Genomic DNA, 27,949 nt, shown 5'->3' with positions numbered 1-27,949 from the left:
TCGCTGTGTCTCCAGAAAGCCCTGGACAGAGAGCTCACAGCCTGTGTTAACTGTAGGACTGATGCAGCAGGAGGATGCACTGAGGCTCTCTTCCTGTAAAATCATCAACTTTTTGTTTTCCCTACCTTCAGAGCTTTCCTAGGTGAGATGTAGATTCCCGCAGGAAGTGTATCAGGCTTCTGACAGTGGGCCTGCTGACAGTAGTCAGGATTAGTGCCTGGGCCCTCAGGGACGTGGGGAGCATGGGCTGAACCCTGCCTTTGTGAGCTGTCCTGGGGGAGACGGTGTCCTGCTGAAGCCATGGTGCTGCTGTGCTTGTCCCATGTAATTTCCATATTATTCAGCCTAAAGGCCTGCAGAAAAATGCCAGAGACGTTCCTGTGACCTCTTTGCAGAACATCCCAGAGCTCTACAATCTGATATTAATTACATCGAGGCTCTATATTAAAGCAGAGATTTGCCAAGTTACCATAGGGGTTTCAATGCTGGATTCATATTAATTTAAAGAGGAACTGAATATTCCCCCAAGCAGCATTGGAAATCTTAACCTCATAAAAACAGAAAGATAGGAATTTTGCTGAATATGCCCTGCCCTGCTGAGGAGCTATCCTCCAGTCGCCTGTGTGAAGTGTGAGCCACAGAGAAGGGCTGTGCACACTGCTTACTGTTTACTTAGTCCTTTTTCTTCTCTCTTGCACTCTCCACATTTAGACCCATCTTTTCTGCCTTTCTACAGAAACCCTAAGGAGTTTTGGCACCTTCATTTGCAGAGCCTGATTCTCCCAACTGGCTTAGCCCAGTGGTTAGTGCTGCTGACAGCAGCCCTCTTGAACTTGCGTCTCTCGTATCGCCTGTTGGCTTTTGCAGCTTGGGAGGACCCAGCTGTCAGTCTCATGACTGAGCAGTGAGGTGGCTTTGTTAGGGCTTCCACAGGGATGGAAACCAGATTGGGATACAGCTTCTTCCTGTCAGGACAGTGAGGGCACTGATAGGCTTAAACCGTGCGGCTCTCCCCCTGCCCACCAGTCCTGCAGCGCCACGTAATGTCGTGCTGGGGCTTCAGTCCTTCCCTGGGCTGCACTGCAGGCAGAGCTGCTCCCAGCCCTTTCCCAGTGTGGGAACTGTTTGGATTTCCTGCGTCAACTGTAGACCTTGTTTGTTACCCTGCTTTTGCCTGATGGTCCCTTAACAGGACCTGCTCTTGCCCCTGGCCCCAGTGCTGTGGGGACAGGACATGGTGACTCGTTCTGGTTGTTACCCAGCTTGGGACTCCAGTAGTCGGCTACCCTTAGGGAAAAGCTGGTCCTTGCTGCTCCCTAGCTCTCCTTAGAGAGCTTCAGCTTGGAGAAATCTGTCTCTCAAGTTAAATATAGAGTAAAAGCACTTAAATCTTAGTTTCACCCTTGGACTGGGGGCTGTTTTTGCTGCACTGGTGTGCTACTGGCCTGGTGAGCATGTGGGTGTCCCAGAAGGCAGTGACCACCGCCTGTATTCCCTAGCTGCAGTGTTGGTAGCAATCCCAAGCTGCACTAAGTTCCATTTCACTTACATCTACAAAAGCTGATGCAGTCAAATAAAGCTGTTCTGACAGCAACATTTAATAACCTTGCTGCTTGCAAAACCACAGACTCGCTGACAATGGATGTTTTTTTAGAAAGCTGAATTTTTACTGTCTTAGAACTAGATTTACAACCCAACCATCTATTGAGTACCTGTGTACACAGACTACTACAAAAGGCAGCGAGGGAGAGCAGGGAGGAGAGAACTGTTGCACATTCCAACAGACAAGCAGGAAAAGGCAGCAGCTTTTGTACATCTTGGCACACTGAGGTCAGCACGTGGCTAACTCTGTCCTGGGCGGTTAGGGGAGGCCAAACCAGGACATCTCTCCTCTCACAGCCCTTCTGTTTCCTGCGGTGTAGGAGGGAGGACAGGATACAAGTTGCAGCATGTGGAGCTGTGCCAAGTCCAGTGGGCTCTTCATCTCCACAGCACCTTGCTCTGTCCCTACAACAAACCTCAACCCCTGCCACATTCATGCCAGGGAGGAGGGTGGAAATGGCCAGTAGTGGGGGTATTTTCATCATGGGATGCAAGTCCCTAGGGTGTCTTAGCCCTTGGAGTCACTTGAGAGGGTCACAGTGCATCAGGGCCCATTGCTGGGCTAATAATGAGAGATCTGGAGAGATTTCCCCTGTGATTTTCGGAAACGAGTGGCAGAGAGTAATTTTGGTGCTCATTGCCTTGTTTCTCTTCTCTCTTTAGATGTTTTAGGCTGGGTATAGCCACCCTCATTCCTGCCTGAACAGATTAGATGCTGTCACCGCACAGTTGCATCCCACCCTCGAGGTGGCTGTTTCAGTGATTCACGCCAGCCCAGAGGACTGCCTGCTTCTCATCTCATCAATTTGATGGAAGGAGGCAGTTGAACTTGTTGTTCATGCGATTACGAGGATGCCTGTCACAGCCTGCATGGCAGAAAGCTGTATTTGTAATTAATATCTGCACCAATGGCCTACCAGTTAGTCATCTTTCATGATTGTATGGGGATTCTCTTCTGCAGATTCGATGGCTGGGCCCATCCTTGCTCTGGTGGCCGGCAGCCGCTCGCTGGGCAGCAGCTGTCCTTCCAGCTCCTGGGCTCAGGCAGCAGTGGGCTAGGGGAGCTGCTCTCTAAGGGAGGCATTGTGGAGTTCCTCCTGTGGCTGAAAGCTCCTGGAGCAGTCATGGTTCTCCTATGTGTTACCGCTGCCTAGGGCTCGGGAGCTTCATGTCGTTCTAACAGGGGGCTGTGCCTGTGGGGTCAGGAGGGGACAGACTCTCCTCAATGGATTTTTTAAGGCCTTGTAAGCAACGTGTCATCACAGCAGTTCAGCACACACCTCTGCCGACTCAGTGGCCTCTTGCTTGGAGACAGCTTCTCTTCTCCCAGTCACTCCTATGGCTGCTGCAGAAGTTGCATTCATTCTTTATGCCGGACTTCGGCTTGGACTGAGGGAATCACGTTCTGTGGGCTTACAAAGTGTTCACTGCTCTGGGATTTCATGGGAGCTCAGCAATGTGGAGATGGGATGTGATGCCTCACATGGAGTTCTAGGGCAAATCTTCCATGGGAATAGCCTTGAGGAAAGCATTTGCCAGTTAGTCTGGTCAGAATCACTCCAAAAGCCGAAGTCCTTTGTCACAAGAGACAAGGGAGGGACAGCATTTACACTACCTGGGGACTAGGGAGAGAAGAAAAAGCACAGCCCAACTTCCTGCAGGGCAGGGTGGCAGCTTGACAACAGGCCTACAACAAGGTTCTTGTGGCAGTCTCAGACGTGCCACTGTTGTCAACCAACCCCTCTGTGCTTGTTTTCCCATCTCCTTCTCCTCTCCATTTAGACCGAGTACTTGAGGACAGCAGTCTTGTCTTCCTATTTTGAAAACACTTAATACGTACGCGGTGCTGAGTAAATTACTGCTGTTGTTGCGTTAATTAGCTCAGGGCCCCCTTGCATGCGCAAGACCAGATCATTATAACAGTTGGTTGATAGTGCAGTAGCACATTAACGTGGGGCTCTCCAGCAAAGCTGTGGGCCTGCTGTGCCGGAGGCTGCAGGCAGGCAGGAGGGCTATGGCTGGAGGTGACTGTCAGGACTGACAGGGCTGGTTGCAGCAAGCGCTGCTTCCCCCTTGGCTGAGGTCGAATGGCTGATGTGAGGGAGCTCCCAACCCACATCTGTGTGCCTGGGGAAGGTGGTGGGCTCACTGTCCCTGGAGGTGCTCAAGAATCATGTAGATGTGGTATTCAAGGATGTGGTTCAGTGAGCGAGACTGGTGGTAGGTGCAGGATTGGACTAGGTGATCTTACAGGTCTTTTCTAACCTTAATGATTCTACGAGTGCACAGTTGGGTCTGAAGGGCTGACATAACTTGCCTGAGATGACACAGGAGTAAGCCCAAAGAATTTTGTTGCCCAGTCTTGTGTTTTAACCACACAGTCTCGCTCCCCAGGACGCTTGGATCCAGTTGGAAGCACGGCAGATGGAGCCAGGCAGCAGGTCCAGCTCCAGCTGGCGGGCAGGGAAAGGGCGAAGCAGCAGCACCGGTGACCTTGCTGATTTATTCATTAGACAGTGCTTAGAAGAAGGGGAGGATTGATTTGTCTGTCAAATGCAACACCAAACCATGCGGCCTGCAAGGGGAGGACTAATTGTGCTGCTGACACTGAGGCCAGTACTGACTTGCGCAGTCAAGCACCTTTTTAATATGCTTTCCTGCTAGTCAGCCCTTCTTCTTTTAATCTGGCCTATTATCTTGGCAATTTATTGATGTGAAACTAAATTGAAGTGGTTATTTTGCCAGTGAAGATGAGGAGGAAAAAAGTTTATACAGAAGGCAGTGAAATGTTGGGTGAGTCTCTGCATTACTGTTATTTGGAACGGGTTTGAAGCCACCTCGCTATGCAAGCCATGGTAGCATCTGTCTGGTAGCAAAATGCCTTCAGGACACTGAGTCCCTTGTTCAAAAGCACTTTGTGAACTCTTGGGAAAAGTGTCTCAAAGCACTCGTGATGATGTAGGCTCTTGATTCTTAATTTCAAAGGATTCTTGAATGCACCAGACTTCCTGCCTGCTGTTGAAATCACTGTCGGAGCAGCTATTCAATTTTTTTTCATTAAAAAAAAGAAACAAAAACTTTCTGTAAGTGCAGTGTGATCACTCTGAGGCTGCCATTCTTGAAGACAAGCAAGGGACAAATTTACATTGCCTATTTTCTGAGCTTGCACGCGCATTGGCGAGCCCACATACCATGGTGCTGAGCAAACACGTTCCTGGCTGGGTTGCAGCGTGGGGCAGACGTGAGCTCATGGCCTGTGATACATCACGCAGACATCCTCTGAGTTCACGTCCTCGGCGTGGAGCACTGGGTGCTCTCCCAGAGCTCTGGCTGCAGCCCTTGCTGGTTGGCAGCAGGAGCCCTGCTGGGGCTGCCGGCAGTGCTGCGGGTGGCTGTGGAGCAGCCTTCCTGCCCCTGCTGGTCTGCACGAGTCCTCCCACCCTCTGCGCAGGAGGGCACCTGACTCTGCCCCTGCTGCCCTTAACTGGATGCAAAGCAAGCTGCTCTTCCACCACGTTTGCATGGGTGATATCGTGGTGTTATCCTTCCTGCAGACGCATGAGCAGTCATGCAACTAATGAAGTCGGCTTTCTTTTTTCAAACTGCGTCTTATCTTGTCCGACAGCTTCACCTGCGCTCCAGCAGAAGGCTTTGGCCCGTTCCCCACTGAGCTGCAGAGGTTTCAGTTCATGCGGGATAGCTTTGTAAAGTTCATCTTTTGTTCAGTCCTGGATGGCTCCTCCTAATGGTTCTTAATCCAGGCCTGGCTGGCAATCTTTAAGGGTCATTACAGTCATTTGAAAGATTTCCAATGACTGCAATGGGTGCTGAGTCAAGCCTGCACGGAGGACACAGAGAGGAATTCATTGTCCTTACTAATTTGGTTCTCGGATTCTCCCCCACTGCTCTGCTAAATGGACCTCAGCCCTGATCTTGAAGCAAGCACTTTGCAGAAATTTACACCCCTGCAGGCATAGAATAGCTCCTCCATTCACTTGCAGCGTCTCCTTCCTTTGCAATTTCTGTTCCTCCTCCACAGTTTTTGCAGGCTGTTCATCCTCTAGTTGTGAAGTGTGCCTCCCCTCCCCTCCTGTAGCTCCATGCTGTCATCAGGCAGTTAAACGTGATTCCATCTCGTGTTGCAAAAGTAATCAGCTTTTAATTATATAAAGGAAAGGGGTTTGTAAGAGCCCTTCAAAGCCCAGTGTCTTTGAGTGCTGTTGCAAAGGGAAGGCAACGTGAGCCTGGCAGTTTGTGTGTTCGCAGTGAGCTGTTCCTTTAAGCCACGTATTACACCCTCCACCAGCATTTAGCCATGAACGAAAATGCAGCTGAGTGATTCCTGGGCTGTTCTGAAAGCAAAGAGGGATTAATTTCAGCACAAACTGAATGCCTTCCTCCCAGCTCCTTTCATCCCCACGGAGATAAATTGGGGATACTCTCAGCATGAGGGCAACACAGTTGGAAAGCCAACTGTTCTGCAGCAAGATTTCAGAAAATCTTGTGGATTTGGTGGAGAGTACATCAGTGAAAGTAGTCAACTGCCTCCCAAAGGGTAAACCCTACCCCGGATCAGAGAGATGCTGCTTGCAGTTTGATTTGCTGCTTTCTGTCTCGCTGTACTGCTTTGGGGATTTTGTAGGGACTAATGAATCAAGGAGTCAACTTACCACCCTTAAGACTTCCTTTTTGCTATGATGCCTGTGTGAAACAATAACAGCAAGGGCCTGTGAGAGATCCCTTAGTGTCTCATCCATACTACCTTCAATTTACAGAGTCACTAAATAGGATACTTGCTAATAGATGTTTTTTGCTTGTGTCTTTTTCTTGTATCTGTACCCTGCTTTCTTCTCCTTCATATCCCCTACCCAAAGCATCTATAAGAGAAACTTCTGCATTTGTGTATCACCTAGCAGTCACAGAGGGGCTCTGGGAGAGGCAGCGTACGCTGTTGTGGGACCCTGTACCTCTCCCGTGTCCCAGAATGAGTGTTCTGATGGGTTGTGTTGTTGAATTACTATTGAGGGTATTTTTTCATCCTAAAAATTCTATCTCTGCCTGTGTGCCTCGTGTATGACCCCCATGGGTGTGCTGTAATCTAAGGAACAGATGAACATTTAAGGGGTAATTGCTACCACTTCTTAATGATGAGAAACCCTTGTCACCCAAGCCAGTCAGATAATTCAGGGGAAGACACAGTGGCAGATCCAGGATCCTTAGTTGCTAGGTCACATACATTTGACTAGGTCACGCTTTCTGTTGGGGTGGTTGTAAAGGAGAAACTCGGCTTGGGTACTTGCCTGGATTTCTTGGGGGGACTGCTCACATGGGAAATCCTGTGTAACTGAGTGTTTTCCAAATTCTCTGCATCTGAGATGTGATCAAGTTGAAAAAACTACAGAAATAAAACTTTCCTACTAGCATCTTAGTGAGACAGCCTGGCAGTGGGTAAGCCTGAATAACTGGCCTGGCAAAATATCATAGAATCACAGACCAGCCTGAGTTGGGAGGTACCCACAAGGATCATCGAGTCCAACACCTGGACCCACATAGACCCACCCAAAACTGAGATCATGATCCAAACACTTCTCAGACTCTGACAGGTTTGGTGCCATGAATCCTTACCTGGGGAGCCTATTCCATCCCCAGCCACCCTCTCGCTGAGAACCTTTATCCAATAGCTAGCCTCAACCTCTCCCCTCCCTTGGTGCTCCAAGAAGGCATGTCACTTCTTCTTGAGGGCTGGGGGTGGGAAGGAAGGGCATACACAACCATCAACCGTCAACAGAAGGTCACTGCAGGGTGATCCGACGTGTGCTCCTTCAGGATGTCCATGTTGTTTGCCGTGTCCAATGTAATGGTGGGGGCAGAGCCTGCAGTGCAGACAGGGAGCTGGCTTTGTGCTCCTGCCATTCTGTTGCCCTGACTATGACATCAGGATGCCTCTGTGATGGCCGCTGTGATGGTGGGAAGCTTCCACCCCGAAGGGCAAACTTCGGAAAGCGTTTGCAACCTGCCTTGCCTCAATTTCCTCTTTGTGAGATAAGAGGAATGATTCTGAGCTACCATATGGCTGCAACGGTATCTGGAGGAACAGATAACTGCACAGAGTGTTGTGAAGGGCAAAGCTCCCTTTATTTATTGATACTGATTGCACCAGTCAGTACACAGCTGTGTTCAACTGTGAAAGTCTTCCTACCTCAAGAGAGGCCCATTACTAAATCTGTGTCCACCATTCTGAGGACAAGAGGACCCTGGGGGTTAGGCAGTATCTCTCCCTGGTGGAGCTGTGTGCCGTCCACCTCTGTTAGCAGCTCATTGACATACTGCACAGTGCTGCAGGCCTAACTGCAAGCCTGAGACTCAGGGAGAGCAGTGATGCGTTCATCTGTCACGCTGGGACTCGAAGCCTTTACAAGTCAGTTCATCTCTTGATCTTGAAAAGACAAAAGTAACGAACCTCTTGAAAGAAGGTTGCTGTTCGTGCTGTTGCACTGCACGTTGTTTGGACACCAGTTAGAGGAGGCTAGAGTGAAAGCACAAACCTGTTGAATGAATAAATCGGCTTAGAGAGCTTTGTAGCGATTTATTCCGCTCTTCGGTCCTTTGGGCTTGTGTGCAGCTCATAAACGGGCTTATTATTCTATCATGATTCATAGCTTTGTGGCAGGAGCAGTGGGTATACGTGCCACCAGGGAAGACAGAGGGGCTGCAGACGGAGCATTTGAAGTGGAGATCAGGCAGAGGTCACGCTGGAATGCGGAAGAAGAGGGAGAAGCAGGGGCTGTCCCCTTAGCCAGCAAGTGAACAACAGGGCTGATGGATGGCTGCAGGCACGATGCAGCCAGTGCGGGAGGTGACCCTTCCTGATCAAGGCTTAATATTGTCGCTGCTCTTTGGCATTCATTCTGCAGAATGTAGAGATCTCCTAGTGGTGGGAAAATGCTTTATAAATCTCCTACCTGATTGGAAGCTTTGTGATGGGTTACATACAGGCCGTTGTGAGGGAGGCTTCAGCTCTCCCTTCCCCATCCTGGGGCTTCTCTATTCTACTTCAAACTTGGTACGAGCAATTTCAGCCTTTTCCACATCAGTGTCAGAGTTTCTTACTGGGATATTTTGCCCTAGCATACATCGAGGCATCTTAGAAGCCCTTCTTGCGCCCTTTGCACATATGACACATTGTCCTACTTGCAGTGCAGCACAGCTGGTTTATGCATATTGGGGGCCCCTCTGTCACTGGAGATTAATGCTGCAAACAGCAACAGCGGGCAGCCTGAAATGGAGCTTCAAGATGTCCCAGCCCATCATCGGTGTGTCTGATCTAATCTGTCAGTCAGGCTCCTTGGCAAGCGAGCCAAAGCCCAAGCCAGGCTGCCTAGCCAGATGTTGGGATATATTTGGTGTTTCAGAGCTGTCGAGGAAAAAAGGAGAAGCTCTGGCCTTGAGCACCTCTCTTTGTTTTTGCAGCACGAGGCTGAGCTTTGTCTGAAGGGGACGGAGCACAGCTCTGTGTGCAGGGATGGAGCAGATGCGCTGCTCAGTACTTAGGTCAGAGGAACTCGGTACATGTTGCCCATATGCAGTCCCTGTGCTCAGTCATTCCCTTTCTTTTCCTAGAGACCTCCTCAGCAAAGACTTCTCGGCAGAGCCTGACAGCTGCCGGGGCAGCTGTGGATGTCCTCTCTACCGTGACCTTGGGAGGCCTCCTCCTGCACACCCTTCCCTCTGCCATTGCGGTGGGACTCTGGTCATCTGTGGTCGAATGCAGGAGCTGCTCTCAGAGGATGTATCCACAGTGACAGAGGACACAGGAAAGTGATAGAACACATGTTTTCGTAGTGCTCACAGAGACACCATCCTGCTATTCTTCCATATGTTTTCCATGCAAGACTTAGACTCTGGAAGTGCGTTCATCTTGTACTGAGCAGTGAGGCGCAGATTGATCTCTGCGTGTGTACACTACTGAAGTTTGGGCTGATCCTGTCCAAGCTGAGGAGTACAAATAAGCTGTGAGCAGAGCTGTGTGTGCTGATGATGGGGTCACAGTCAGTCGGCACACAGTCACTGCACTGGGGGAGAACAAGAGCTGGGGCCCGTATACGACCAACCGCCTTCTGGCCAGGCCCTCTCTCACTGGTTCTTAAAGGAGCTTGGGATGACTATCCTCCTGTCCTCTCTTGGGTTTTTAAGGAAATGGAGGTGAATGAAGGACTCCAAGCCTAGATAGGAGCCCTTTTTGAAATGTGCTAAGGATCAAATGGTTCATCGTGACCCCGTGGCTCTCTGCTGCAGCTCCTGGTGCAATGGCTGGCAGGTGCAGCGGGCAGTAATGTGAGTAGTTTAGGGATGCAGGTGAATTTGTGCCTTGTTTGCCTTAGCTGCGTAAGAGCAGCTGTGCTATGTGAGATCAAGTGTATATCTGGCCAAGTTTTCTTGCTCCCTCAGCGACAAATGGTGGATGCCTAAGGAAGAACACAGATGCAGGGCAAGCATGTTGCGGCACCTGCTTTGTGTGCGCTCTCCACTTCCAGAGGTGTTTTACTTCCTTAGCCACATGTAATTTCATTATATTCTGTAGCTTTAGAGTTTCCTTCCTTGAATTTGTGCAGTCACTTTTTTGGCTTAGGAGAACTGGTATCATCCAGCACCCTGAAGCAAGGAGTTCCACTGCTCGCGTCTCGCCGATGTCTAAATCACGAGGTTTCACTCATAAAACAAACACAGTACATCAAAGAGCTGGGGGTCACTGGGCAGATCCATTGATGCTTCGGAAAACTGGGTTTCAGTGGAAGTGTGAGTCAGCACAATATTGCCTGTAGCTTAGAAATGTTTTCAAGACTCGTGGCACAAATACTTCTTTTAAAAAGGCTCCAGTTTGCACCTGCCCATGCTCCAGGACTCCGAGAGCGTGGTGAGGATGGACCTGCAGATGGGCCTTTCTGCAAAGAGCCCAGGAACAATAAGGCTGGGAAAGAGAACTGGTTTCTTTTTCGTCTTCACACAGGGCTAAAGTTACATGCAATAGTGTGATCATAGATTCCTTCTACTTATGCCACGTGCAGGTAGCCTTCACCACCTGTGTAGGGCTACAGCAGCATCAGTGCAGAAAGGCCAGACACTGGTTGTGTGTTTGACAGGCTCTGTCACCACGTTTGATGCTTTTTTTTTTTTTTTGCTAGAAAGGAACTTTGAATGGGGGAGCCTTGCAATGGGACAACAGCCAGGGAGAGCACCTGAGCAGCAGAACACTTCGGTAGCAGTGAGAAAAGTCAATACAGGTTCTTATAGCACAGCAGCACTCAGCAGGCTCATCGCTTTCTCTGACCTACGGTGCTGACATCCAAACTGAAAAGACTCCATTTAAGTGTCAGAGTGGTAGGAGAAATGTAGGATGAGGCATCTTATGCATCAGGTGACTCTAGGAGTGCATTAGAGAGGCAAGAACTGACTCCATTTCTCCTGTACTTGGTCACATGTGCAAGCCATGAGACTGTGCTTTCAGAAATAGTTGGGAGCAAGCAGCCTCTGTCAGGGAGATGAGTCCAATTCAGGGTGCACGCAGATTGATGCCATTTTGTCAGAGCTGCACCTGCTCGTGCCAGCTCTGAGGGTGGCCGAGGGCCAGACAGCACTTTGTTAATCAAACAGGAGATATGGAAGTGAGTTTGATTAAAGCTGAGAGACAACATGTGGGGGAACAGTGGGAGGAACCACTCTGAGCCAGTGGAAAAGAAATCTGCTGGAAAAAAAATGATGGGGAAGGAGTTCTGCTGTTTGAATGGATGCAAGTAATAAGAAAAGAAAAGCTCAGAGAAGGCTGCAGGTCTTTGGGAGACGTGATGGTTAGGGACAGCAGCAGGAGAACAGCCAAATCTTCTTGTCGTAACATTTCAGACCTGCTATGGGCAAGCATCGCAGCAACTTTTGTTAAGCATGATAATGCTAAATCCCAAAGACTTTGCCCAGCAGCTTAGGGGGGGCACGGAGAATAAATGAGGTCTGATTCTGGGACGTGCAGGCTGCTGTCTCTTGTGTGCCGAAGATCCTCCTAAACCAAGAGTTCAGGATTTGACTCTATGCTGTGCAGTGCTCTCCGTGAACGGCTTATGCTGGATTATCACTGTGCCCTGGGCTCTGCTCCTAGGTGATCCTGCAGGGAACTGGCAGCCTGGAGACTCAAAGGGGATGGGGACCTTGCCTGGGTGGCAGGGCCAGAGCTGACTGGGTGGCTGTGCAGTTTGTCAGGCTCTGTGATGACCGAGTCTCTGCACCCAAGGTTGTGCTGCAAGAAGCCTGCCTTACAGCCTTCCAGGACATGGGGAGGGGTGGGGACTGCTGGGGTTTCTATGGGACTGCCCTGCAGGAATGTGCCTGATGGGGCAGCTGCCTTCCAGCAGCTCCAGCACTGCGCCTGCAGTTTGTGTGATCTGAGCAGCGGAGCTGGCGGAGCCAGCACAGTGTGATGGGCTTTGCTGCAGTCTCCTAAAAGGAAAATGGCTTTTTTCTTTAAGAGACTCTTGGCTGTGACATTGACCCTCAAAATAGTTTTGGTTGTCCTTTTAGTGAGACATATTCCCTCTGGTTGCTGAGATGATTGTAAGATGGTAGATGAGCAGTGGGTGAGGGAGGACACTCTGAATGGACTGAGAGAATAGCCACCTAACCTTCCTCTTCTTCTCAGGATGTGCTTCATTAAAGCCATTAGACTTAGACAAGGGAAAATATAGTTGGGGAGGGGGAATGCAAACTGCATCAGAGGTTTGGGCAAACCATTTGAGACCCAATATGATTGAGTCACACTGAAGGGAGGTAAGATTCTGTCACGCGTGCCCGCTGTAGTGAGTATGAACAAACCCAGAACAGCTGGCTGTAGCATATGGAGCATCCAGAAGGGAACAAAGCTGAAATAATTCCCTTTCCTCTGCTCTTTGCTTATCCTGGCCCTGATTCAGGAGAGCATTGGGGATCATTCTCAACTTTAGGACTGCACAGATTTCCATGATATTGAGTTTCAGTTTTACTACTGGCTTAATGAATTTTCTGTACAGGTGCTTGTGCCGGAGTACCGTTGGGGTACAGCATCCCTTGATCACAGAGCACAGAAAGGCTTTGGCTCCACAGTGAGCACTGTCACCTCTGTGAAGCTCAGAAGGAATACCAGCCTGCAGGTGTTCACCTTGGATCTGGGCAGGAGCTGGTCTGGAGATAGGTCTTTATGAAGAAGGCAGGAAGAAATAAGAGATGGATCCATTTTGTCACTCACTGTTGGTGAATGGACCGCTTCTGGGCTGCTGGTATTTTACTTTCCCTTAGAGCAGATCAGGTTTTAGGTTTTGAAAAGAAACAGCTTCCCTCATCTGCTTGCCCCACACATGGAAATGGCTGCTCAGGAAACTCAAAGGTGGCAGGTTTGCCTGAGCCTTCAGAATCGGGTAGAAATGTTTTACTCTTTCATACTCTTTTCCCATCTCCATGAGGAGACACGGGGGCTGAAGGGCACGAGTGGGTAATTGAGTCCCATTGCCAGCACTGCTGTAGCAGCACAGTGACAACAGAAAGGAGTTGTGGCATAAGCAACATATATACATGTGTGCCTGTGTATAAAAACATGAACGTGGCATAAGAGATCTCAGTTGTCATTTCTGGCTTTAATCCCCGAGAGGCTGGTTATCAGCTGCTCTTAGCCAGTGATGCAGTGATGGAGTCAGGCGCTGTCTGTCCAAAACCAGTAAAAGGAACAGAGGAATTCACAGGAAAGCTGCTTGCTTCTTGTAAAAACCATTCTCTGTGTGTGCACGTATGTGTGTGCATAGGTTTTGCACTTGCCTCAGCATTTTTGGGTGGGCTGTGAAGCAAATTTCCTAAGCAGTCGGCACCTCCTGCTATGCAAAGGCTGGCCTGAACATTTGTTAGGTTAGTGAATTCATCTTCGTGGTACCCTTTCAGCAAATGCCTCTTTTTAGATGAAAAGGTTTATTTGTGATTTGCAGAACTCTTTCAATCTGTTGGCTCCTCTGATATCCTAAACCTATTAGTTCACCATCCATCCACAAAATTTTCCAGGAGAAAGCAGGCGAGACAAGAACTGAATTTCTAATAGAAGAAAAGAAACGAAACAAACAAAAAAACCCCAACAACAAGCAGGAACCAAAACAAAATCAGCAAAGCAAAATCCTGCCCAAAGGTCTTGGGCTCCATTTTGGACACAGTAAGAAAGCGTATAGAAATACAGCTGTGCTTCTCCCTCCTCCCCTGCACCTCCCTTTTAAGCAGAGCATACCTAATCACTGCCAGGCTCCCAGTGGCTGTACTGGGATTGTACTCCCTAAGCAGCTTGTGAGCCCACGGGCAGAGCTCACTGGAGAAGCAGCCTGAAATGAGCTGGAGCAGCTGTATTGCACGGTCATTTATAGCTGGTAAGTGCTGCTGCTTGGGACCCAGTGACCATGGCCCCTAGGTCTCTTTGTGCTGTTGTTCAAAAGGCCAAAAGATGGGAGAAGAAACAGAGAACTGGGAACAGGAAAGAATTTTTCAGCAAACCTCAGCCATGGCATTACAACATCTTTCCCAGCTCGTAGGCAGAAGCAAAGCAAAGCCTGCTATTCTCAAAGGTGCGTTTCAGCTCTATTCAAATAGTCATTCTACACCAGGTTTTTTTAATATGGTCTCCATAAGTCTTTAACATTAACATTAAAAAGATAACGAGAACAGGCAAACAGACGAATCATGATGCCTAGTGCCCTGCTTCCTCATTGATAGAAGATGGGAGCAGCCCCCCTGCAAGAGTTTGACTTTCCACACTGCTGGCCATTTACATTTTCATTTATGAAAAGGAGGAAAAATGAGCTGCCACCACAGCACCTAAGCATAATGGAAAGGAAAAGCCTTGGTGCATTCCGCACGAGGCTGTGCTGTCAGGCTGTGCAAGCAGGTCATAATGTGATTCCTTTCGTTACGGCCCTAAGCCTGCCTTCCAGTTTGATCACGGAGCTCAGAAATATTTTTGCGTTTGATAATGTCCTTGTTCTGCTCGACCACAACTTTCTGCTTTGTACTATTTTCCTTTTGCAGTGTTTTTGGGGATAGAGCAACCCTCTCCCTGCCAGCGCTGCTTGCATTGTTCCTGTTAATAATTACCTTCATCACAGTAGTTATTAGAGGCCCCAACTGCTGCAGACTCGATGCATGCACGAGGCAGTCTCTGCCTGAGGAGCTTAAGGTCTAAATAGGCAAGGCAGATAGTGGAAGTGTTATCAGTCTTATTTTTACAGAGAGCTTAAATGACCTGCCGAAGGTCACACAGAGAGTCTGTGGTGAAATCATGACTGGAATACAGATCTTCTATGTTTTATTCAAGCATCTAACCCAGGTTCCTGGCTAAGGAGGGCGTTTGTGAGGAGGCTGCCTGTGTACACGTGGGCCTGGGGGCAATTCTGGGTCTCGTGCTGGATTTGCACGTGCCCTACTGGTTCAAGCACATCTGTGAGGAGCTTCAGGTGTTGTAGCAAATGCATGGGTGGCAACAGCAGCTACACATGCACAAGATGTGTGCTCACCTGGGATGCATGTCTCGGTGTAGTTCAAGGACAGAGCTCTCAACTAGGTGGCAGAAAGCGTTGGTGTTCTTACGGAAGTGTTCACTATTCCTGACTGTGCTACAAGAACAGAATCACAGAATCATCAAGCTCGGAAGAGACCACTAAGATCATCTAGTCCAACTCTCGACCTGCCCCTGCCATGCCCACTGACCACATCCCTCAGTGCCACTTCTTCGTGTTTCTTGAACACCTCCAGGGCTGGTGACCCAGGGAAACACTTGTGACACTCAAGAGATGGTGGTCGAGCTGCTTTTGGGTTGATGAAGAGTGCAGTCCAACGATGGCTGTGCCTAGTGGTATGGGTCTTGATGCTCAGAAGCAGGTGAGCTAAGAACCTCAAACTGTACAAAAGCCAACATTTTAAAGTGTTGTTACAAAATACACATTTAAAATTATAAGGAAAAGATTGTGATGTGGCATCCACCAAGAGAAGTAACTATCCTACAGAGCTTCTTCTGTCAGACTGATCCTTGAAGGACTGGAGAAAGATGGAAATCCTTCCTCTAATTCCCTTTTGCAAGGTCAGGGAGGTTGCATGGGCTGCAGCTCTGCTGTACCTGAAGGTATGGAAATGGCTTCTCTTGTGAGGACAACCTGTGCAGCGTAGAGCTCCTCTACCTTTGTGTTTGGCTGTAGGACTGCCTCACTGCAGTTTTCATGATCATTTCCTGGAATCGAGGTACCAATCTTCCAGAATTAGCACGACCACCCTTATTAACTGATTGTTTTAGAGTGCATTTTAAAGAACTGTTCTTTTCCTTAGCGTTTCTAGTCTGCTTTTTCATTGCTTGCAGATACAAAATTCAATTTCCCTAAGAGTCAATTTTTGTCTAAAATTTAATAATTATTTGCTGTTTCAATGCATTCCAATGTGTCTTTGTTTTTTCGAATTACTTCATAAAACTCTTTGCATGTGTAATTGAAATTGACTTTAATTCGAAACTCAGCCTTAACAGAGTCAATATTTCTGCAGTCTTTCTAAGTTTGTTTCTCAAGGAAAATATGATTCCTATGTCTGTGAAGGGAAGGAAGGTACATGATGTATGCCACGAGTTAGAAAGATCAGGACTCAGAATTTAAACAACATTGGCCACTTTTGACTGTAAGACTGCTGAATCCTGCACTCAGCGTCCACATTATTGAGTCTCTCAGTGTATGCTGTAGTCAGGGTACAGCTCCACCAGGCTTTCTGACAAATTGTAGCCTTTGAGTAATTGTCATGGTTTCCTGAGAAGTCAACAGTGCTGTATTTTTTTCAGTGGCTGGATTGGATTAAGGCAGTTTAGTTAATTGAAATGTGAAAGGAGACATTTGAGAGCTAATGCATACAGCTAAATGCAATTCCTTTCTATTTTATTTTTTTTTTCTGGACACAATGTTTTCTTAGCTTAAAGTTGCATTTATGGCCAAATAATTTTTCTTCAGCTCCCCATTGTAACTTACCTTTCAATTAATGTCTTTTGCCATTGTTTTTAATTTCAGAGCTCTGCCATTAAAAAGCTTTTAGCACGCTGCGGAAGGCCGGTAAGTGGCATGGAGTTCTGAAAGTGCCTCCCGGTGCTGATTTGCCTGAAAGAGCTTAACAATTGCTGCTGAACAATCCCATCCTCTTCTCCTGCACCGAACTCACATCAGAACTTTAAGAACATTTAAAAAAAATCTTTTCTAATGTAGTCTATAGAAATGCCCAGTGGGAACGCTGGAAAGAGCAGGCAAAAAGATTTAGAACTCTGGAATCCAGCCTTCTTGATCGAGGGACGGTACATCCAGAAGCACGCTTGCCTCGTGAGTTATTCTTGCATTCCATTAGCCTAGGGAAATATAACTCCCCATACAAATGCTTATAAACATTACCAATTACAAGGGGAGACGCTTTGCCAATACTTAAATAATTTCATTACAGTAAATCTTTAACTTTTGAAAATACTCCGAATGAAATTTTCAGAGCTGCTCTCCAAGTGATCAAGAAGACAATGGGTTGTTTCCTTTTCGACTTTGTAGTTGAAAATGATTATTGAATATTTTGATATTTCCAAAAATTTGTAGCATCGGAGACAGCAAATAGAATTGTCCTTCTCCAGAACGTCTTTATTTCCTGTACTGAAAAAGAAGTTAATATATTTTTGTCAATAAACAAAGATTTTGCCTTATGAAGATGCAGCGTTTTAGCTATGGGTTAATCTTGTAGAAACAGCGTTATCTAATTTGCCGCTGATTCAAGAGATCTGTGCAGACAACTCTGAATAGTGCTGTTCTGTGCCGCTGTGGTTTCACAGGAGCCACTTTCTTACTTTCTGCATTTCCATCCAATAACCATTTTCAGAAACGTTGTTCTTTGAAGCTGTTCAGCAGCAGCCTTACGATGTCTGTTTGCATGCTGCCTTGCTCACGGCAGACTGTCAGGTCCCACTGAGAAACATTTTCTGCAAAACCTGTCGTGAGTTTGCTTACAATTATAGCTACTTTCAATGCAAAATCATTTAGCCAGTCATCTTGGAAAATACCGAATCTCCCGCAGGTGTATCTTGAGCTATTGCTAAGAAGCTGCCATTGACATTGGGGTTGTTACCTGAGCAGTGGAAAACAAGGAAATAGCTGTTGGTGTCGGTTTTGATTTCAGATCTCATCCTGCTTAGTGGGACCCACGGACACTGGGACTTGTATAGACAGAAACTAGGCCACGGTAAATACGGGTGGGCATCATCTTTAGAGATCAGCAGGCTCAGAAAACAGAATATTCTAGGTGAGCATCTCTTGTGCAAGTGGCTGTAGCCTGCCCGCTTGTCTTTTGGATCCTAGTGGCAGTTGAGACCCTTTCTATCTAAAATTTCTAAAGATGTTTAGGGTCCATTGCTCTTGAAGATGCTATAGAAGTGTGAAGTACTGCTGCTTGAAATCACTTGCCAGCACTCCACCTCAAATAATGAGCCAGTCTGGGGAGGTGAAGCAGTCTGTCCACGACTGCCCAGAGTCGCTATAGACTACCTTGGGGAACTAAGTATCTGAAGTGCCTTTCTCAGTCATTTCCAGTCCTCCAGTTCTCACTCAGTGATTTCCTCCATTCTCAAGCTGTCGCCTCACTGCAGGCCTGGAGAGAGAGCCCTTGCTTTCTCTGAAGGAAATCTTCCAGCTCTTCTCTCCCTCAGACCCAGCCCAGGCGAGCCCCGAAGGGCTGCAGGGCAATGGGGTTACAAAGCAAGAACAGAGCTGTGGGGTGAAGTCAGCCAAGCCACTCTCACTGCTTTCCTTTCCAGCCTGTGGGCTGCTGCAGGCGTAGTACATCGAGAAAATGTTTCTCCCTTCCTCACTGGGCATTTGTGGATAACTTTTGTTAAAAGTTTGGGTTTGTTCAGGTTGAACTCTTGACTACCCCTCCCCGCCTTTTTTCCCATATTTACTTTGATTCAATCTTTTCTTTACTGTAGTTACAAATGAATGAAAAAAGGATGTTTTCAAGAAGCAGGGATGCTGGGCTACCCGCTGCTTTGGAATTAGTTGGAGGGAGTGAAAATATGCCTAGTACTGCCCGTGCGTTTCTGCTATATTGCAAAATGGATCAAACGTGCACCAGGGCTGATTTCAAAGTGCTTGCAATGCAAGCACAACTTCTATATGCCCATATGTGCCATCATTAAAACCAAACAAAACCAAAGGTAGGCGAAGCAGTTACGCTTTAGGAATCCCCCATGGGAAATGGCTTACACCCTGGATTTTGGAGTCTGCAGTGAACAGGGTCTGCTGGTAAAATTCAGAACTGCTTATCACAGAGTCCCTTACAGCTCAACCAATGTTCTGAGGCAGAATCAGTCACTCCGGCACACCTGAGCACAAAATGCCCAGGCACATGCTGGTACTTCAGCTGCCACCAGGCAGGCTCCCGTGGGCTTTGCTTGTCCGTGTTGTGGAGGTGCTGCAAACATGCAGCATCCCCTGAATTCTGCGGCTCTTGCAGGACGTCCCTGGCGAGCAGACGGAAGAGGACAAGGATGTTTGAAACCTTTCCCACCCAGCCTTGCCTAAGGCACTGTTTCTGGAGCATGTAGGTGTCAGTCAGATATCTGTGTTGTTGGCAGCGTTTAAAATGGAGGCCCAGGCCCAGAGCAGCTGCTGCTTCTGCGAGTCAGGAGTCAGGAAGGGCAGGATCTGCCGCCAAAGCGATATTGTGCCTGGCTCTGCTCCCTCGCCCCCACAAGTATGAAAAGTGAACCAAACTCTTCTCACAACAGAAGGAGGTTGTGCAGCCAAGACCTCCCCTGAGTTCTCGGCTGGTTGCAACGAAAAGCAGACGCGCAACCCCTCCTGGAGCAGGGGGCTGCAGTGGGCGCCTGCTGGAATGTTAAGAGGGACAGAGAGGATGGTTTTCTTGCTGATGGAATGCTGCTTTGCTCAGGGGACCATATTATTGCTGTTATTTATTATTTATGTTCTGCCGAAGGTGCGCAGGGTACTTTATAGTGCAGTTTAAAAAAGAGCAGGGTCCGGTCCCACCGGATGCTGGGCTGCTGCTGGTGGCTGCAGAGGGGCAGGCTGGAGAGGCAGGCTGGAGGGGCAGGCTGGAGGGGCCACCTCTCCCTGCACTGCACTACAGACATCTCTTAGTGGTGCCAGGGTGCTCTCCGGGCATGAGGTGGGCTTGGCTGGGGAGCTTGGGGTAGCTTTGTCACCACTTTGCACAATGGTCTGCTGGTAGTGTTTTTGCAAGGGCATGTGCCCTGTTTGATATGCATTCGGAGTCTGGCAGCAGTGGGAATGAGTGAACAATAAAAGTGCCGCTGTCACAGCCCCAGTTTTTTTTTTTATTTTTACAGATTCCCAGCCATCTGGTGCCTCACCAGCTGCTCTCGGTGCTGGATGAAACTTATCTCAATTCAGGAACCCGGGCCTCAGGCAGTGGGGTGGAAGGAGCATCGCTGGCCTCACATGTGCTGTCTGCGGGACACGCACCCAGACTGGGTAAAAGCTCTAGAGAGATGGGGAGCAAAAAGGGGGAATGGGTGAAAGAAGTGGAGATCAAACTCATGGGCAGCATCTTATTGACCCCTTAGAAAATGCTGACCGTAGAGAAATGCTGGCCTGGGGCAGTGTGAGGGGGTCTGGGTAGAGACAGCTGCTGGAAATCTGTGGGGCAAAAGGCCCCAAGGAGTCTGACTGCCAAGGAATGGAGCATACATTACTTGCTGTCTTTGAGGCTTGTAGTTGAGCATTTTCTAATTTCATTAAATCTGATTTTTATAATCCCCTTGGGGTCGAGGCAGCTGACTGGAACACTCTTTACTCCTGTCCCTTGTTCCCTCCTGTGCCTGTCTCCAGAAGCAGTGGTGATGCTGGACCAGGTGAGGAGGAAGCAGCAGGTTGGCCACGTGAGCCAACAGGGAGTGACCAGGTTCCATCCTTCATTTCCAGAGAGCTCCTCTGCTTTGCGTGTGCCACTTCAGACTGCTCAGAGCACCCTCCTCCTGCTTTTATGCATTTTCCAATTAAATTTCCTCCATGAGGAGGAGAGAGGCACTCTGAATCCATTAGCATTAGTAATTATGCAAACGCTTCAGGGAGTTGACTGCCCATCATTACATATAATTAATGTTTCTGGTTATGAATGGAGGGTTTGTTACTTTTTTCTCCTTTTTGTGCCGGAATAGGGCGGGGTAGAGGTGCAAGGGGGTGATGTTACTGTATTTCATTTGCATAATCAGAAGGCCTGATTGGGTATGCATGAAGGTAGGGGCCTGGGGGGAACCTTCTCCAGTGCACACTCTATTACGCTGGTGGGAAATCTCAGGAGGGAGATGCAGAATGTAAAGCAAGGGTGAGTGCAGCGCAGTGTCTGCAGACAGCAAGAGACTCAGGTTTATGCAGTGCCACCAGCACAAAGAGGGAGAGAGGGGGCTTTGGGCTCACGTGGCTATGCACAGTGCCCTATGCAGGGGCATGCTTAGCCCATCGTTTTACTTCACTTGATTGTTTGAAATGACGTAGGGAATCTGTAGCCAGATTACATTCCTGGCTTTTATTTGAGGATACGCACTGAGGCCGCAATATGCAGACTCCAACGTGTGTGTACACCAGGTAACACAGAGCTGAACTCCAGATTCTCCAGATTGCTCCGCTCTCTACCTCAAGTTTATCCTGAGTCTTTTCCCCCAAGCCCCTGGGTACAGGCAGTCTATCACTGGCCTCTAGGCTTCCTTGTTTCATGTGACAGCTGTTGTGCTCTCTCACTGCTCCACAGAAGACGTATATAACTATTGGTTTTGCCTACTGAAGGATTTGTGGAAATATACCTAGTGAAGGGGATCTGCAGGAGGGGGTAGAAGGTCCTGGAGACAATATTTACTTACTGAGACAATGCCTAGGAGGGCAGAAAAGTTCTCAAAATAGGGAAAGATGAAGCAGTTGTCCATGCAGCATAGATCAGGTTGGCCAGAGAATGTCTCAGTCAAAAAAGAATGAGGAGCAGCAGATGCTTAGACAGGGTCTGGTGCTTGAGGTCCCACGCTGTTTGGAGTACTGCGTCCTATTCTACGGCTATCCGTATTTTCTGTCTGATTATAATCTGCTGCTTGCAGTGCAGACGTTGGAAATTGGATGAACCTCTTGTGGTATCTCCCAGTATGGTCAGCATGGCCAGGGCATTTCCCCAGCGGTGCAGTGGAGGAGGACTTGGATCATCCCATGATGTGGCTCATCTAGAGAAGGTAGGGAGAAAATCAGCTTTGTTTCCCAGCATGTTACCCCAGAGCTTGAAACGTGAGCCAGAAACCTGAGCCGGATTCCCAACACTTTCCAATAACCCTTGGAAGAAGTGGAGGACACACACACAGGAAATAAACCACACTAGACAAACTAGAGGAAAAAAAACAATGCTATTTCTGTGTCAGTGTTTATTGGTATGTATTTGCATATATGGTTTTAAAACAGAAGAACAGTAGGAAAAACCTGAAATTCACTGAATGCTTTTCAAAAAGGAAAAAAAATCAGCCTCTTTACAGTGGGCCAGCATGAGAGGACACCAGTTTTATTCTGAAGAATGACTTCTGGCACAAGGAACGTGGGGCACAACTGGATTCTGTTTTTGTTGGGGTTTTGTTCTCTCTTACTGAAAGTTGCTTTAGAGATTTGTAGTTCTGAGGTTCATGTTGTTCATTATTTTGTAAAGTGTTTATACATTTGGTCTGCTGCTTGAAGAAGCCACTGGGGAAGACTCTCTGTAAGTAGAAGCACCTGTAAAATCTCCAGTGTACACAAAACCAAAAGATCTGATTTGCTTAGACCACAAACTTTTCTGAAGGATGAGAAAGGTCTCAGTACTGATTGGGAAGGTGAAATCCCAGAAGGTGCTTACTAGAAATGGAGTGGAAGTCTTGGGGAATTATTTGATAAATAACCACAGTAAAATCATAGCAGCACATGATAGTGCTTCTCTGTGTGGTAGGGAGGAAACTTTCTGGCTGTGAAATGGGAAGATGTCAATTGCTCTGCTCTGTTCTCAGCTTCTGAGACATCCTTCCTTCAACAAACCATGCCACTGGGGCACCTGGGCAGCAGTGAGTGGCAGCCTTGCTGACAGGAAAAAGCAGCTGTCTGGAAGACTGGTTCCCATGGAAAGCAAGGTGAGCTCAACCTCTTACGGGAGTCCATTGGTCCAAGCCTGGCTTTGTGTTCCCTGTGATCAAAGCTCATCCCTGTGCAGTACAGACAGAGCTGTGCTCTACCTCAGAGAGGAGGAGACAACGTAAAGACCTTGTTATTCCCCAGAGCCAGTACTGAGGCCAGGAGGGCTAAAGGAAAGGAAGAGGGAAACAATTGTCAAAGCAGAAGAGAGACTGTGATGAGAATAGGGACAGCCTAGAGTCAAACTGAGGGAAGGAATAACACTGCTGTTGCATACTGTGTCTCAGCACCCAGGAGGATGCTGGATGTGAACGTATTCTGTAGCCATTGTCCTGAAGGACCTCAAACTGCAAGAACAGAGTCCAGCACATACCTGCCCTTCTATAGGGTGTCAGTCTCCTGTAAAAGGCTGCTCTGTGTTCGCTGAAGTTAACAGCTGATGGAAGGGCTTGAAGATGTCACTGAAAAATTCTGTGGGAAAAGGCTTAAAACAAGGTTCCCTCTGAACTGTGCTCAACAGCATCTCTTCAGGGATCACGTCACTGCTGTGTGTAGTCATGGCATTTTCTGTATTCCCCTTCCCTTTCTCTTTTTTTGGGGGATGGGGTTGGGATGTGTATGTGCAGCAATGACACATACAGAAGCACACATGGGTACACATATACACGCAGTGCATGCACACACAGGCACTTGAGATTGCTAAAGGCAGAAGTTAAATCCCACATCAAAGCAGAGAGCTATTGGAGCAGCACTGTTCAAAGGCGCCAGCTTCCTTCCTGGGAAAGACAGATTGTCACTTTGATTAAGAGATTTTAACAAGAGAGAAAAAAAGAGAGGGAATGAAAGAAGGGAGGAGAGAAAAGTGAGAGTTTTCATTTATACTCTTTCTCCCCTTTGGCCATCCAAATAAGGTTTTGGTTTGATGAAAAAAAAGACCCCAATTTAAAATAAGTTTAATGTAACAATGAATTATTTAAGGCAGAAGAAAATACAAGCTGCTGACTAAAAAAAAATAGAAAAAGCTATTATTGAAATGTCAGAACAAATACCCAGCTTGATCTGCATTAATATGATAAATACTAATATATTCATTTCCCCTGGTGCTTCTGGGCTTGCAGAGGTACATCTGCAGTGCCTTGCTTATGGTAATCAGGTCGCAGCTTCAAAGGGAGGCAGGCAAGGTATTCTGGGTGATGTTGTGCAAGCTGCTGTTAGAGACCTTGTGGATCACCGTGTAGAGTTGAGGAGAGCTGAGCAGGGGTCTGCTGGAAGATCTCTTGATTGCTGCAGGAAAATGAAAATCTTGTTGTATTCACTAGCGGACCACCAGTCATGGGACAACACTGGTGTCTGGTTGTTGTCTTCGGAGTTGCCATTTTGCTGTAAAGAATGAGATGGAGAGAGCAAATGAGCTTTGTACTTTGTATCTCCACGTCCTATTTCCTAGTGACTCCTATGGCTGGGAATAGGTGCCATGGGTGAGCTGCAGAGCATGGCTGCAAGTCAACCAGCATCTCAGTTTCCACTTCTAGAGTCTCACAGTAAATTATTCAGGAATGATTTAGTGAAGCTGATGGCTTGAAACTTCAAGAATCTTCATGTGGTTTTGGAGTCTAGCAATCTGGGAACTGCAAGTAGAATGTTTCCAGCAGGGACCAGTATTGCCTTCTACTAGGCATCATCTCTACTCACCCTGTGCTTCTTGTCTCTTGGATGAGAGGTCGGGGGTGCAGGAGAGAGGTGGAAAATGCATTTGGAGAGAGAAAGTATAATACAGTTACCGTGTGTGAACCTATCAAAGTGTCAAGGTGTTTTGACATTGTCAGGAGACATGTGGTTAGGTTTTGACCTTCTCCGTCAAGTCTTCTTACAGAGTATCATCTCAGACATACTTGGTTAATACATGCTAGCCTACATTCCTTTCCTGGTGAAGCTCTGGTTGTGTGCCACAACGAAGCCATTATCTCATGAGTCATTGAGCTCTTCCTAATGGCAGACATCTAGGTTGCAGGCTGAAGTGTGGCTTTGTGTGCTGGTCCAGCTCCCACCTCAAGGGAGGAGTGACTGCACGCAGAGGAGTTCAGCTGATTGTAGTGCCTGGAGCAGGCACTACTTCCAGGTAGATGAAAGGAGTGTGTCTAAAGCCTGGATGAAGCTAGTCAGAGACCAGCAGAAGCTGTGCCTGGCAGTCTGTTGAGGTAATCTGGACTCACTTGAGAAGCTCCTCTTCTGTGTGTGTGTTCCACGATGAAATGCTCTAGTTCCCAAGGAACGCTAATGTGCTTTTCCAGTAGATTTTACTCACAAATGCAATAGAGTTTTAGTCCATCTGCTTCTGGCCCTTTTCCTTCCATTGCCTAAATTCGAATGTTTAATGCTGGCTTTTGGGCACAAGCATGCTGTGCCCAAGCTACAGACCAGTTCCTCAATTAAAAGATGCATATGCTTTATTATTTATACTTTTTTTTTTTTTTCTGGAGATGCTGCACAGTGTCTGCAGTTCACTGGAAACCCCCAGCGACAGCCCTGGGCCTTGAACTTCAGAAGGCGAACTCTCCCAGTGGCCATTTTCAATCCATTCACTGGGAAAATGTGATTACTTCTTATTTATTGAAGTTAAGTATTCCTGCTTGTAGCCACCGTGGCATTAAAGTAAAATGCTCGGCATTTAACGCGATGAATGCAGAGACACAAGGCTAAACGCAGTGCATAAAATCTTTATGGCGCTGTAAAACAGACGCCAGGAATATTTTCAGCTGCTGCGTTGTGAGTCAAGTTGGGTCCCCCTCTGCCAGGCAGCCTGCCCTGCGTGCCCTTGAGGCTTTGCCCACAGCGTGTTGGCCGACAGAGGGGAAGGGGCCCGGGGAACAGAAAACGAGACGTCTGCTTCTTGGCAGGCAATGCTCCTGCCAAGGCTGGCCTTGGCCATGCTTGGTGGCTGCTGCTGCATCAGTGCAGGTCTGGGGGGTAAACAGACGCTGCTGCTATCAGCTCTGATTGCTTCCGAGCAGCTTTCTTCAGTGTCAGCCTCAGATAAACAGAGCTCCAGAGGAAATCAGTTCAGAGTGAGTTTTGTCAGCTTCAAAAGAGATTCATTGCTAGAGCTGTCAGTCACAGGAGACTGATGGCTGAGATTCTGAGGGAAGCAAGGCCTGTAGGCATTAAAACAGATACTGTTGCTGGAACTCAGGGTTTAAAGGCAAGATTTAATCCGGGCTGTGGGTTTGTGCAAACTCACTCCCCCTTCCGCTTTCTCTCTCGTAAGGCCTGATTCCCACGGGCACACTTAGCTTCCTATGCTCCATAAGCATTCGTTGGCTTTCTGATCAACCCTAGAATCTACTTCCTCCCTCCCGTCTGAGTCTGACACCAAGTGCCGTGCTGAGCAAGAGGGCTGACCTCATTCTCTGTGGTGTCGTGGCCAGGCTGTGTCCTCACCCGTGGATGGATACAGGAAAGCTCTCAGCAGCGTGAGCACCTCCTGTCCCTGGGGAGTATGGCTGGAGTCCCCGGGAGCCAGAGTCACAATCTGCTCAGCTCAGCCTCTCTGCAGGGAGACTCAACTGATGTCTTGGGGCAGAGTGGCACAGTGCAGACTGGCTGTGCCACCCCTTTACTTGCAGTGTCCCATGTCCCATTAGACATCTTTGCAAGCTCTCGTGCATTTCTTGGTAAATGATGAGACAAAGCTGAGACCAAGCTCTCTGTTATTATTATTGCTTTGATTAAAGGCTGTAGAAAGCATTTAAGCAGCTTCCTGAGAAGCACTGAAAGTGTAATTCCCACAGAGTAAAGTCAAAGGCCAGAATTCCGTACTTCTGACGTGGAATATACCTGGTCGTGCTGTGCTGCAGACAGGTCAGCACGGCACCAGCTGACCTCCCTGAGTCCTGTCCTGCCTCGCGCTGGGCTCAATGACAGACCCAAGAGAGTTTCTCCCGAGGGCTGGTCTTATTTCTGGTTGTTCCAAAACTGCATCCTGAAATGTGGAATGGCATTTTGCAAGCTTTGCTCTTGGTACAAACTAGGATGTGCCTGCTGGGAAGGCCCCTGCCCATCTGCAATAAAGTGATGAGGACTGCATTACATCTTTGCCCTCCCTTGATTGCCTTGGATGCTTCATTGCTGCAAAGGTTCCTGTCCCACATCCAGGCCTCCTCCCTCCTCCCCTGCCGCCACCTCTTCCATCCATTTGGTAAGCATCTCTTGCCTCTAACATATGGTCAGAGCATATTCTCAGCAATGCCGACACTTCTGCTTCTTCACTTCAGCAGCCGCAGTAACCGTTGAACGGGAAATCTGTCGTTTAACTCGGCTGTTTGCAGTCGCTGAAGAGAAGTAATTACAATAGCCTTAATTGGCTGACTGCAGAGCCGCTGCCCGAGTAGTAATAAATAGTGCATGCTTAGGAGCTGGATGAGGTGTAACCATCCAGGGTTTCTCCTCTTCTTCTTCCAATGGACCTGAATCCAGATCACACCGGAGGCTAATGGGGGTGTCAGGGCTGCTTTAAGCATCCAGCCCTTTATACGAGGGAGATGCTGGTCAGCAAAGACCCAGAGATGTTTCCTGAAGCTCTCTCACAGGATCCTGGCAGGACAAGCTCTTGGCAGCTCTACCGCTGCCTGCTTCTGCCTGGGTTCCCTGCCTTCCCCTTCTCCTGCTGCTGCCAGGCTATAGCAGGGCGTTTTTTCATTAGCAGTGATGCAGGCAGAGCAGGGCCAATTACTCACTGCTTTATGCTTGCTGGAAAACCCACCCAGGACTGGTAATAGCCATTAAGTGAGGGTGCAGCTTTAACTACGTGCCATTACATTAAGTTTCAAGTTGATATATGGCCAGAGCAAATTGAATTCCTGCTGCTATCCCGTCTGACATTTGTTACATTACAATGCCTGCTCTTTTGTTTTTGAGTCAATAGCTGCTGCTTTCGAGAAATATGGATTATTAGAATTTATAGCCCGTCCTATGCGTCTTTTCAAACACTCATATCCTTTTATCATTTCGTTTTGTTGTTATTCTGCCCAGCACAGTTTGTATTTCTTCAGGTTTTAGCACCTGGGACTCTTGATACTTGTGCTAAATCAATACCCTTTGTCCTCATTGCTTTAATATACACAACCATTTGCGTGATG

General features: G+C 48.0%; 2 long non-coding RNA genes across 18 annotated transcripts in view; one reads left to right on the top strand and one right to left on the bottom strand.

Annotated features, from left to right (window-relative positions):
• LOC110403976 overlaps positions 1 to 27,949 on the top strand; it is a 120,541-nt gene that overhangs the window by 37,136 nt on the left and 55,456 nt on the right. For 11 of the 15 annotated variants that reach the window (XR_002441984.1, XR_002441983.1, XR_002441985.1 and 8 more), the window contains 3 exons: positions 20,012 to 20,156; positions 21,770 to 21,898; positions 22,694 to 22,813. This is a non-coding gene — a long non-coding RNA (uncharacterized LOC110403976). Of the gene's footprint in view, positions 1 to 10,809; positions 15,526 to 16,685; positions 16,728 to 20,011; positions 20,157 to 21,769; positions 21,899 to 22,693; positions 22,814 to 27,949 lie in introns of those variants that run through there. The other 4 variants (XR_002441988.1, XR_002441980.1, XR_002441987.1 and 1 more) reach the window with 4 other exon arrangements.
• Positions 5,737 to 8,435, bottom strand: LOC110403978. Of its 3 annotated transcripts, none has more exons than XR_002441993.1 (3): positions 7,228 to 8,435; positions 6,273 to 6,303; positions 5,737 to 5,954 (listed from the first exon to the last, which is right to left on the bottom strand). It is a non-coding gene; the product is annotated as an uncharacterized LOC110403978 (long non-coding RNA). The 3 variants fall into 3 exon arrangements; XR_002441994.1 differs by having other exon boundaries at positions 6,276 to 6,303; XR_002441992.1 differs by lacking the exon at positions 6,273 to 6,303 and having other exon boundaries at positions 7,228 to 8,423.

Source organism: Numida meleagris, chromosome 9 (genome assembly GCF_002078875.1).
Source record: "Numida meleagris isolate 19003 breed g44 Domestic line chromosome 9, NumMel1.0, whole genome shotgun sequence".
NCBI lineage: Eukaryota > Metazoa > Chordata > Aves > Galliformes > Numididae > Numida > Numida meleagris.
This window is presented reverse-complemented; position numbering and strand designations above follow the sequence as displayed.